At 43.8% G+C, this 12,799-nt stretch overlaps 1 protein-coding gene across 1 annotated transcript in view; it reads right to left on the bottom strand.

The window, feature by feature from the left end:
- The window catches only part of KBTBD2 (kelch repeat and BTB domain containing 2), a 34,922-nt gene that overhangs the window by 19,076 nt on the left and 3,047 nt on the right, over positions 1–12,799 (bottom strand). The window lies entirely within an intron of this gene.

Here is a 12,799-nt window from a genome sequence, read left to right as displayed (position 1 = left end):
AAACCTCCAGTGATGAAGCACCCACAACATCTGAAGGCAAGCTGTTCCACTGGTTAATTGTCCTCACTGTTAGGAAGATTCTCCTTAGTTCTAGGTTGCTTCTCTCCCTTCATTAGTTTCCATCCATTGTTTCTTGTCTTGCCTTCTGGTGCTTTGGAAAATAAATTGACCCCGTCTTACTAAGGATTTATAAAGTGGTACTAATACTTCACATGATTTTGATTCTATGCTTCTGTTTATATAACCAAAGATTGTAGTAGCTTTTTTTTGGATGCTGCCACACACTGCTGGCTCATGTTTAAGTGATCGTCCACTAGGATTCCAAGGTCCCTCTCACAGTTATTGTTTTTGAGCCAGGTTTTGCCTAGTTTGTACTTGTACCTTTGGTTTTTCCTGGCAGGGTGTAAAACCTTGCTTTTCTTCACATTAAATTTCATATTGTTGGATAGGGCCCATTGTTCAAGTCTGTCAAGATCTTTTTGGAACCTGAGCTTGTCTTCTAAGGTGTTGGCTATTCATGGACGCTTTGTGTCATCTGCAAATTTGTTGAATTTCCCTTCTATTCCCTCACCTAAGTCATTTATGAAGATATTGAAGAATACTGGGTCTAAGACAGAACCTTGTAATATCCCACTGCTTACTTCCCTCCATGTAGATGTAGTACTGTTAAGGACTATCCATTGAGTACAGTTTGTCAGGCAGTTACAAATTCATTTGGTGGTGATGTTGTCTATTTCACATTTTTCTAGTTTACCAAGAAATAAGGTTATGGTCTACTTCGTTGATATCTAATTAGGGAAGGAATGAAGGCCGCTCAGTCCATCAGCATCCAGAACAAGTAAACACTCTTGGGAGCTTGGATTCCCCAAATGTAAAATGCCTCTGCTAGGTCTTGCTATTCCTTTGGGATGCTCAGGCCCATTTGCTCAATCTCAGCCAGTATGTTAATGGGTTCTGCCTCCCCCTTCCTCATTAAGAATGGATCAACAACTTTTTGGGTTGCCCCTCCTTATTGCCGTTCACCTGCTTTGCTTCTCAAGTGCCATTTATTGTCCTTCCAACCAACTGGGTTCCATTTTCTCAGCCATGCCAACCCCAATATCATAGTCTCTGCCACTTTTGGGGTTACTATGAACCAAATGGTCTCTTCATGAGTCCCTGCCTTCAGACTCATTGGTTCTGTTAGGTACATCGCAGGCACACACACCGGTTCAATCTTGATACCCTGGGCCACACAGCTGGATCCCAATTCAATGTGCCCCATAATTCCAATTCAATGCGGCTGTTTGGAAATGGTAGTCATTTCAGGATCGCACCATGCAGTCAGCAATGAAGTGGCCTGATTTGTTTCACTAATGCAAGTTCTGCAGCATTGTGAAGCAAAGCAAGCCACTCTATTGCTGGACTGCATGGTGCAATCCCAGAAAAGTCTGTAAGAAAATGCTGTGTGCTTCCAGTATTGTGCAGCATGGCCCAGCAGTGTAGTAGCCTGCCTTCTTTCCCCATTCTGATTTCTTGAGAACTTCAAAAGATAGGTTAGGAGGAGAATATAGATCCTAGTGGGGAGGAAAGCAGGCCCAAGGCCTGCAGGGATCTAATTTGTGGAGGAGGGTGGAAGGGCACTGCAGTATCCTTGTGGTAGGTCATAAGGGCAAACAACCACGAGAATGCTGCACTTGCTGCAGCAAATGTAACCAGGACTGGGTCAGAATTACTTTTGGGGGGTGTCAGCTGTAACTTTGAATAGTCACTAACTGAACAACTGACTGAACACTCAGCATGTTAGCTGTCTCACTAGAGGCAAGAATATTTTAGACCACTGCTACCGAATATTAAAACACCTACCAAGAGCAGCTGTGGGGCATTCTGATCATTGTATGATTCACCTCATACCTGTTTATAGACAGAAAGTGCTAGTATGAGAAGATTGCTGTGAAAAAGGCTTGAGCAATAAAGAAACTAGTTTGTTCTCACTTGATAGGTAATCCTTGATCTGTGATTGTAAAGAACCTAGCCAGTTCAGTCACAAGGCATGATGGCCGTTAAGCCAGAGGGCCTCACTTAATGACCGCTCCACCCCTACTCTTCCTGATGCAGTTGTTAAGCAAATATGTAGATCATTAAGTGGAGTACTGGGTACCTCAGGAGTAGTGGAGGTCTAATGTAGATGCAGCTCCACCTGCCACAGTCTCCCAAGGCCCTCCTCACCCTGAGACACTCTGTACTCCACTTCCTACTTCTTGGAGTCCCACAACCCTCAGGTCTGCTTCCCCACTGCCAATGACAACCTGCACATCTTCCCCACATAAAGCAGATTCCAACAGGCTTTTACCCCCCCCCCAGTCCCTGCAGGCCTTTTTCTAACCATTGGATGCCTGCAGGCTTGTTCCCCCCTTCCAGTTACTGCAATATTTGGGCTTTCTCCCCGCGCACCGTCACTTATCTTTTAAAGATCTCTGGAGCTCTCATATTTTCTGCAGTACTATGCAGACTGCATTAGGAAAGCCGAATGAAATGGTCCATCCCTGGGACACATGGAAACCTCCTGGAAGCAGCCACCATTTCAATGGGACCACAAAATTCTTGTGAGTATGCTGAAAATGGTGGTGCTTCTAGGAGGCCATTGTGAAGCCCAGTGATAAGCCACTTCATTCTGCTTTTGTAACACAGTCTGCAAAGCACTGTGGAAAGCTTTGGAGGTTTCCTTAGTGCTGCACAGACTGCTTTGGGGAAGCAGAATGGACAGTTCATCCTGGGCTGCACAGCAACCTCCCAAAAGCAGTCGCTCTTTCAGCACAACCACAAAGAATTATAATCATGCTGAAAATGGCAGCCTCATCTGGGAGGCCACAACTTGGCCCAGGAACAGGTCGCCTTCCCTCTTTACCCAACTTGATGTCTGGGGATTTTCAAATGGTAAGTGTGTGATGGATGACAGGTGGGCGGAAAGCAGGTCAAAGGCCTGTGGGGACTTGGCAGGACAGGATGGGGTGGAAAAATGGGGGGGGGCACTGCAACATCCCTGTAGCCAGTCATAAGGGTGACTGCAGCAGCTGTAACTTTGAAATGGGATCATAAGTACCTTTTGAAGGTGTCTGTTGTGTACATAGTTATGGGAGTGGTTTCCCTTCGGCAGGAAACCTGAGTGCAATCATTGGCTGCTACTTCCCGGCGGGAGATTCTAAGCCGGGGATTGGTTATGTTTGAATGGAGTTAGTATTTAAGGCAGGGTTCAACGGCTGCTAGCCAGTTGACCCATGTGAGTTCCAATAAACGTTCCTTGTGCGACATCGCTGTCTCCACTCGTCATTCCGGACATAACAGTGGCGACGAAGGTGGGATTGACGGCAGAACAGCGAGAGAACCGCGGAAAGCCGACAGAGCGAAAAGCGGGAAATTTGAACCACAGTCAACCGAGCAGCAAGCAAATTAAAACAACAGAATGGCGCAAGTCGGATCCCTGAAGGAGTTTGACCCTAACTACCCTGAAGACTGGGAAGAATATGTCGGACAAGTTGAGGAGTACATGCTGGTCAACGGGATCACGGAGGACAGGAAGAAGGCGGCAGCGCTACTAACTATCAGCGGCACGCCGGTTTACCGGGTGGCCGTCGGCCTGTGCCAACCCCTGCCGGTCTCCAGCGTATTGTACGCCGACCTGTTGGCGAAACTGAGGGTCCACTTCACCCCTAAACGGTCGGAACTGTTCTGGCGGAGGATATTTGAGAAGAGGAACCAGCGGCCGGGCGAATCAATACAACAATTTGTGGCGGCAGTCCGAGAAGCAGCCTTGCGCTGTAAATATGACAATCTCGAGATTCGCATCAGGGACCGAGTGGTTTTGGGGCTGCGAGACGAACACTTGCAAAACCGAATCATCTCTAAGCCCACCGGCAACCTCCAAGAAGTCTTAGACGAGCTACTCACGTACGAGTCTACAGGCAGACGCGACCCCCCCTACAACAGCATGGCAGCCTCAGCCGAAATTAACCTGGAGAGCCATGTGGACGGTGGGGAGGTGGACTACCAGTGGGAAGCCGAGATTGCCGAAGTAGCCAGAAGGTTCGGGAAGATGGCGCCGAGACCACTACGAGCCGAAGGCCCAGATCAGAACAGAAGGCAACCACCACCAGCGCCGCAACGACCCCAGAGGGACAACCCCGCCAGACCTCGAGACCCAGAGACCCGGTGCGGAAGCTGCGGCGGAAATCACCAACGATCGACTTGCCGATTCCGAAACGCCAAATGCCGAGGGTGCGGAAAAACGGGCCACATCCAGGCCATCTGCAGAAGCCGACCGCGCGACAACCGCCTCCACGAGCTCGACGCTTGGGCCTCAGGTGAGGTAACCCCCGAACGGAGTGGCGGAGAGACCCCTAGGCCCAAGGCACGCACTTCCAACCTGGGGACTGGGGTGGGGGTCAACCACGTGGGGATCCCTAGACGAAAATACACCCCTAGAGTCAACCACATTTTGAGGCCTAAATTAAGAATCGAAGTCGAATTGCAAAGTGTCCCTTGCAAAATGGAAGTGGACTCCGGGGCCTCAGTATCTATAATTTCTAGGGACACCCTTAAATACATCGAAACCAGAAGCGGCCAGAAAATTCCCCTTAAACCCACCAAATTACAATTAGCCGACTTCCAGAAATCACCCATAGAACTAGTGGGAGAGGCTACCATCAACGTTAAATATAAGGGAGTATAAATATAAGTGGAGTATTAACTATTTTAGTCACCGAGGGCCAGAGAACTAGCCTTGTAGGCCTTAATTGGTTCTCGGCCCTAGGCATTTGGGTGGGGGGAATTAACACCATTCAGAATAAAACCCTAAAATCCGTCTGCAATAATTTCGCAGACGTATTCGACGGGTCATTAGGGAGGTACAAGGGACCCCCCATTAATTTTAACTTAGACCCCGCGGTTAGGCCCATCAGGCTTAAGGCCCGGAGGGTGCCTTTCACCCTCAAACAAAAAATCGAGGCCGAACTAGATAAGCTAGTAGGCCAGGGCGTCTTAGAACCGGTAGAAGGGGGCCTGTGGGAGACACCGATCGTCACACCCCTGAAACCGAACGGGGATGTGAGGATCTGTGCCGACTATAAAGCTACCCTGAACCTCGCAATGAAAAAACATGCTTACCCGGTCCCGACGGTGAAGCAGGTCCTCGCGACGATCCAGGATGGCGCCATTTTCGCCAAGCTCGACTTGGCGCAGGCATATTTGCAACTTACCGTGTCTAAGGAAGCCGCCGAGGCTCAAACAATAGTTACCCACAAAGGGGCGTTCCGCGTTCACAGACTTCAGTTCGGGATAGCTGCAGCTCCAGGCATCTTTCAGGAGGTGATGGAGAGAACCTTGAAGGGCATTCCAGGTGTATGCCCTTACTTTGACGATGTCCTCATCACTGGAAAAACTGAGGACATCCTAGCTGAAAGGCTAGAACAGGTACTGGGGAAATTCAGGGAGGCAGGATTGAAATTAAAAAAGGATAAGTGTTGCATAGGGGTAAAATCAACTGAATTCTTGGGGTTTAGAATTGATGCATCAGGCATCCACCCTACAGAAGGAAAAATTAGGGCCATAAAGTTAGCTCCAGAACCCCAGAATAAGGTGGAACTACAAGCTTTCCTTGGCTTAATTAATTTTTATCACACATTCCTGCCTCACAAAGCAGCTATTGCTGAACCCCTCCATAGACTTTTAGATAGGAAGACCCCCTGGCAGTGGCAACAAAAACACAGGACCAGCTTCCAAACTTTAAAGGACATCCTGTCTAGCAATTCTACAGTTACTCAATTTATAGAGAACAAACCCATATTCTTAGCTTGTGATGCTTCCCCTTATGGAGTGGGAGCAGTTATTAGCCACATGGATGAGCAAGGGCAACAGAGGCCTATAGCATACTATTCCAGGACCTTAACAAAGGCGGAACGGAATTATGCACAGATTGACAGGGAAGCATTGGCCATAGTGGCAGGCGTAAAAAAGTTCCACGATTATCTGTATGGTAGGGACTTTACTATTTACACTGACCACAAACCCCTGCTAGGGCTATTTACTACCGATAGACAGACTCCACAAATAATGTCTCCCAGGATGCTAAGATGGTCAATTTTCCTTTCCGCTTACACATTTTCAATCAAACACAGGCCGGGCAAGGAGATGGGGCACGCTGACGCCCTCAGCAGGTTACCCCTAGAGGATACAGGTACAGACCCCGCACCTGTGGGACAAATCATGTCCCTACAAGAACTCTCTGAGTGTCCCCTAACTGCCAGGGACATTGCAGCTGCCACCAGGAAGGACCCCATACTCAGCAGAATAGCAGCATGGGTACAAGGTGGGTGGCCTAGCAAAAGCCCTGACCCCAAGTTCACACCATATGTTAGAAGGAAGGACGAACTATCATCACATGTTGGATGTCTATTGTGGGGCAACAGGGTTGTCATACCAGAGAGGCATAGAAACACAGTAATTGGGGAATTACATGATGGGCACCCTGGAATTGTGCGTATGAAGGCCCTAGCTAGAAGTCACGTATGGTGGCCAGGGTTAGACACAGCCATAGAGGATAAAGTTGCAGGGTGCTACCAGTGTCAGCGTTCTAGACCGGAGCAAGCACACACAACGGTTCACAAGTGGGAAGAGGCCAGGAACCCGTGGTCTAGGATCCATATTGACTTCGCCGGCCCTTTCCAGGGCCTCACATTCCTTGTAGTAGTGGATAGCTACTCCCGGTGGTTGGAGGTCGTGCCCGTTAAGTCCATGACATCAGCAAAAACCATACAGGTCTTAAGGGGACTCTTTGCCACTCATGGGTTACCTGACGTAATTGTCTCTGACAGTGGGCCACAATTCACATCTAATGAATTTCAGGACTTCCTCAAGGCCAACTGGATTAGACACACGACTTCAGCACCCTTCCACCCTTCCTCTAATGGCTTGGCAGAACGGAACGTCAGAACAACCAAGGACGCCCTCAGACGAATAATCCACGGTGACTGGCATCAGAGACTGGCTCAGTTCCTGCTGGCCCAACACACCACACCGTGGGCGGCCACAGGGAAGAGTCCTGCTGAAATGAGGTGGGGCAGGCGATTGATAACAAAATTGGACAGACTACACCCTGACAGACTACCTGCTGAACACGACCCGGTTACCCCAACCAGGTCTCTGAACATTGGGGACATGGTGTGGGCTAGAAATTACGGACAGGGGGACAAATGGGCACAAGGGGTCGTGATAGAGAAAACCGGTCCCTTATCTTATTTAATTGAGGGGGAAGGGAATCAGCTGATTAGGAGACACATCGATCAGTTAAGGAAAAGGGCCCCTGAAGGTGTACAAGCCAACAAAGAGAGGGACAACTCTACAACGAACTCTACACCTTCCCCAGCCAAGGGTAACCAAGCACCAGGGGGGAAAGGGAGGAGAATACATTTCAGGGCAATTGAAGCAAACCCCCAGAATTGTAACGCAAACCCCCAGAATTGTAACGCAAGGATAGAAATAGCGCTCCCTGACAGCACACCAGGGGCATCCAGTCAACCCAATGTACCCCAACAACAGCAATCACAACAACAGCCCAATAAGGAAACACCACTTGGGCCGTCCACACACACAACAGGGTCAGAGGAGGTAGTCACCGGTGGAACCGAAGGAACCCCAGCAGTTAGTATGGCCAGCAGATATCCAGTCAGGCAACATAAACCCCCAAGCTACCTGAAGGACTATGTCAAATAGTAATTTCATCCAGGGGGGAAGGGGTGTTGTGTACATAGTTATGGGAGTGGTTTCCCTTCAGCGGGAAACCTGAGTGCAATCATTGGCTGCTACTTCCCGGCGGGAGATTCTAAGCCGGGGATTGGTTATGTTTGAATGGAGTTAGTATTTAAGGCAGGGTTCAACAGCTGCTAGCCAGTTGACCCATGTGAGTTCCAATAAACGTTCCTTGTGCGACATCGCTGTCTCCGCTCGTCATTCCGGACATAACAGTGTCTGTCATAACTTCTAAAGGCATCTGACCAGTCATTAAGTAAGGATTACCTGTGTAAGTAATAAAATATTTTTGTTTGCTTGTTTGTTCCGTCAGTTGGATTCTAGTTGTGTACTGAATATTATGAAAAACCTCAGATTACATAGCAGACTTTTATGTATCCAATTTAATTTTTTTCCAGTACAAAGAGAAATGCTATCTAAATAAAAAGATTATTTTGTAGGGTAGCTCCTACATTCCAAGTTTGGACTGATTGTCCAGTCCTTATCAAAGACTTCCCAGGAAACAACTCAGACTTTTTAAGTTAAAATAAAAGCTGATGGCAGGGTGGAGTGAGATAGAAATTGTGGCAACAATTTATTTTGTTTTGGTGTTTTAGTTTTGTTAAACAAATTGGAGAGAGCAAAATTTTTCACACTGAACTTGACAAATGCCTTTTCTTTCTCCCATGACATGAAAGTTTTTACTATTAGTTTTTATTTGGGAAGGGGTCTTCAGTACATGTACATTTGCATACCTTACAATGCTTGGATTTAAGCCCAGTCTGGTTTTCATTGACTTTTATAGAAAGTCTGCTAGGTTTTTTCCTTTTGCAAGAGTAGACTACAATTTTCCAATATGATGATTATGTGCTGATCACAAGAAGATGCTACAGTTAGAATAAATTATAATTTGCCACTTAAACAAGAGCTCAAACAAGAGGGCTATGCATGTGAAGTTTTCATTCAACAACATGGGAACTCAAAGAGACCAATGACTAGATACAGCATGATGTACCCTATAAAGTATGAGCTCTTCTCATGCATGGGAATTGTTTGCCCGTTTTTGCGTTATGACTTATGCCCTTGGACAGGCAACCTCTGGTCTGTGGACTGGCACCAGGCCGTGGCATACCAGCAACTGGGCCACGCAAACAAGTGAAGCCCCATCTGCTGGATGCAGGCAGCACACAAAACCACGCCCCTCTGGTCTGCGGAAAAATCTTTCTCCACAGAACCGGTCCCTGGGTGTCCAAAAGGTTGGGGGCCTCTGCCCTAGGACATGCAACATCTGCACAATCCAAGTGTAGCATTTTCCACTGCTTCTCTTAAAAATCCAGCTGAATTTCTCCTGCCTCTATGACAAAGCGTTTAGCTTTTTTTCGTAGCAGAAATGAAGCAAATAGAGGATTTCAAAAATTCACCCAGTTTTAATGCAAACTGTAAATTTTACTGTGATTGTATTAGTTCCATCACAGAGTGGGTAGAGTGCAAGGCGCAAGGCAAGATGTGCAGTCCCCACAGAACAGAACAGTCTCTAAGTAAGCAGAACTACAAGACCAAGGTCATGGAGGAACAGAAACATTAGTGTAGAAGTTTAAGCAAAATTGGGTGTGTATAGGAGATAGTCGGCAACTGTGCAAATTGTTTAGCTTATTATAAGGAAAGAAGACTAAATCCACATCCATCCTGATTATCTGCTCATCAGATCAGCTCTGTTATGTAGGTTGATCAAAGAGATAGTGACTAGGAATTTTCCAAGACTTGAAACTCTTGGTCCCAGGCCAACACTTTAATCATCACACTCCACATATAACACCATCCGTGGAAAGAAATGAGTATATTAAAATAAAAAAAAACATAATGTTCTTAGATTCTCCATCTGGTTAAAAAACCTGTACAACCTTTGTGTTTTCCTTCTGAGCCCAATCCACAATATTTTTTTTAAAGGAGAGAGGAACACAGATTGCTATTGGCATTATGGAAAGGAGGTACCAAAATATAATTTAATTTAGTTTAGTTTAGTTTAGTTTAGTTTAGTGTACAAACCAAGCTCTTGATATAGTAACATATAGACCAGCCATTGAGATTAAGCTTGAATTTAAAAGATAACAAAAAGTAATTCTATATTCTCCTACTTTATGCAGTAAAGTGGGACAGTATTCTAAAATTCAACCTAATCACCATAGACTCTATGTAGATAGGTATATTGATATTCCACATAGAAACAAGCAGTAAGCTAATTATGAGAAAATTATAAGAATGAGTTTCAGCTGTGTATGGAAGACCTGTGCTTATTAAGAAAGATGAGAGCCCTTTTCATTTAGTTCATTTGCTGGGCTGTTGTCAACATAGTAGCAGTTTGTGTCTTTGGCTGGAGTCAAAATACCGTAGAAGAGCTTCTGTTCAAGGTTTGAGGGCTATTTGCAAGTAGAAATACCTAGTTTAAAAGAGGGAAGGGAGGAAGGGAGGTTTTAAATAAGTGCTTGATTAGCTTTTGACAATGGCTCCTTACTTCAAAAGATTCTCTGCTTTATTATTATTTCTATGTGGTGTGGAAAAGTTTTGATCCCTTATAAAACAAACATTTGCTTTTTCTTTGCAATGCTTTCATAAACAGTGGCATTGTGTATACAGTACTAATTGAGAACTATAAATCCAGGATATTATTCTATATGGTTTACTATGTTGGTTGCAACATTCAGGGATTTCAAAGCAAAGAACCTAGCCAGCTGACCCACCCGCAACTCATTAAAGTCAGTGTATGCTTGTTTTAAAAATCCCAATAGTGGAAATGTAGTTTACTCTGTTGGCCACAACATGAGGGGGTGGGGTGCTTGACTTAAACTCACAGTAATAGAAATCTTGCTTTATTCTGTTGGTTGTAACAAAATTGGGGTTGCTTGCTTTAAATTCCCAATAATAAAAATTAGTTTATTCTGTTGGCTGAAATTAAATTGGGAGTGCTTCTTTTAAAATTCCAGTAATGGAAATCATAGTTTATTCTGTTGGCTGCAACTAAACTGGAGTTCGTTGCTTTAAAACCCAGTAAAGAAATTTTCCTTTATTGTGTGGGAGGCTGTTAAATTGGGGGGGTGCTTGCTTTAAAATCCCAGCAATACAAATGTAGTTCTATTTTGTTGGCTATAAGTAAATGGGGTGCTTCCTTTTAGATCCCAATATTAGATTTCTTGCTTTATTTTTTGGTTGCAACTAAATTGGTTCATTCTATGGACTGCTACGAAATTGAGGATGCTGGGTTTAAAATGCCATTAATAAAAATGTTGGTTTATTCTGTTGCAGCAACTAAATGGGGGGGGGAGCTTGCTGTAAAATCCCAGTAATAGAAATGTTGTTTTGTTTTGTTGGCCATAAGTAAAAGGGGGTTCTTGCTTTTAAATTCCAGTATAAGAAATCTTGTTTTATTCTGTTACAGCAACTGAATGGGGAGTGCTTATTTATAACTAATAGAAACATTGTTTTATTCTGTTGCTGCAACCACATTGGGCTTGCTTACATTAAAATCCCAATAATAGAAATGTTGCTTTATTTTGTTGGCTGTAAGTAAACTGGGAGTGCTTGCTTTAAAATCCCAGTAATAAAAATGCTAGTTTATAAAAATGCAGCAACTAAATTGGGGTTGATTGCTTAAAAATTCTAATAATAGAAATGTTGGCTTATTCTGTTGTCTCAAATTGGGAGTGCTTGTTTTAAAATTCTGGTAGTAGAAATTATGGTTTATTCTGTTGGCTGCAATTAAAATGGAGTCCATTGCTTTAATACCCAATAAAGACATTTCCCTACATTCTGAGTAGTCATTAAATTGGGAGCGCTTGCTTTAAAATTTCACTAATAAAAATATTTGCGTTGCAGGAACTAAATTGGGGGTGCTTGCTTTTCAAATCCCACTAATAAAAATGTAGTTTTATTTTGTTTGCTATAAGCAAATGGTGGGGCTTGCTGTAAAACACCAATTACAGAAATATTGTATTCTGTTGCAGAAAGTAAATTGGGGGGTGTCTGCTTTAATCCCAGTAATAGAAATATTTTATTTTGTTGGATATAAATAAATGGAACTGCTTGCTTTAAAAAAATAGACATGTTTTATTCTGTTGACTGCAACTAAGTTGGGCTTTCCTTCTTTTAAATCCCAGTAATAAAAATGTTTTATTTTGTTGGCTACAACTAATTTGGGGGTGTTTGCTTTAAAATCCTAGGTATTAGAAGCGTTGGTTTATTCTGCTGCAGCAACTGAATGTGGGGTGCTTATTTAAAACTCCACTAATAGAAACATTGTTTTATTCTGCTGTTGCAACTTAATTGGGCTTGCTTGCATTAAATTCCCAATAATAGAAATTTTTTGTTGGCTATAAGTAAATTGGGGTTGCTCTTTCAAATCCCATTAATAAAAATGTTAATTTTTCTGTTGACTTCAACTAAATTGGGATTTCTTGCTTTAAAATCCCAGGAAAAAAAATCTTGGTTTATTCTATTGAAGCAACTAAATTGGTGATGCTTGCTTTAAATTGTCACTAATAGAAATATTTTATTTTATTGGATATAAGTAAATGGGGCTGCTTGCTTTAAAATCCCAGTATTAGATGTGTTGTTTTATTCTATTGGCTGTAACTAATTGGGCTTTCCCTCTTTAAAATCCCACTAATAAAAATTTAGTCTTATTTTGTTGGCTACAAATAATTTGGGGTGCTTGCTTTAAAATCTCACTAATAAGAATATTAGTTCATTCTGTTATAGCAACTAAATTGAGGGTGCTTGCTTTAAAGTTCCAATGATAGAAATTTTGGTTAATTATGTGGGTCACTATGAAATTTGGGGTTCTTGCTTTAAATCCCACTAATAAGCTTGGTTTATTCTATTGCAGCAATCAGTTGCAGCTGCTTGCTTTGAAATCCCACTAATAAAAATTTATTTTTTTTCCTATAAGTAAATAGTGGGCCTTGCTTTAAAATTCCAATATTAGTAATGTTGATTTATTCTGTTGTAGCAACGAAATTGGAGGTGCTTGTTTTAAAATCTCAGT

This window comes from Vipera berus (genome assembly GCF_964194415.1).
Source record: "Vipera berus genome assembly, chromosome: Z".
Lineage (NCBI taxonomy): Eukaryota > Metazoa > Chordata > Lepidosauria > Squamata > Viperidae > Vipera > Vipera berus.
This window is presented reverse-complemented; position numbering and strand designations above follow the sequence as displayed.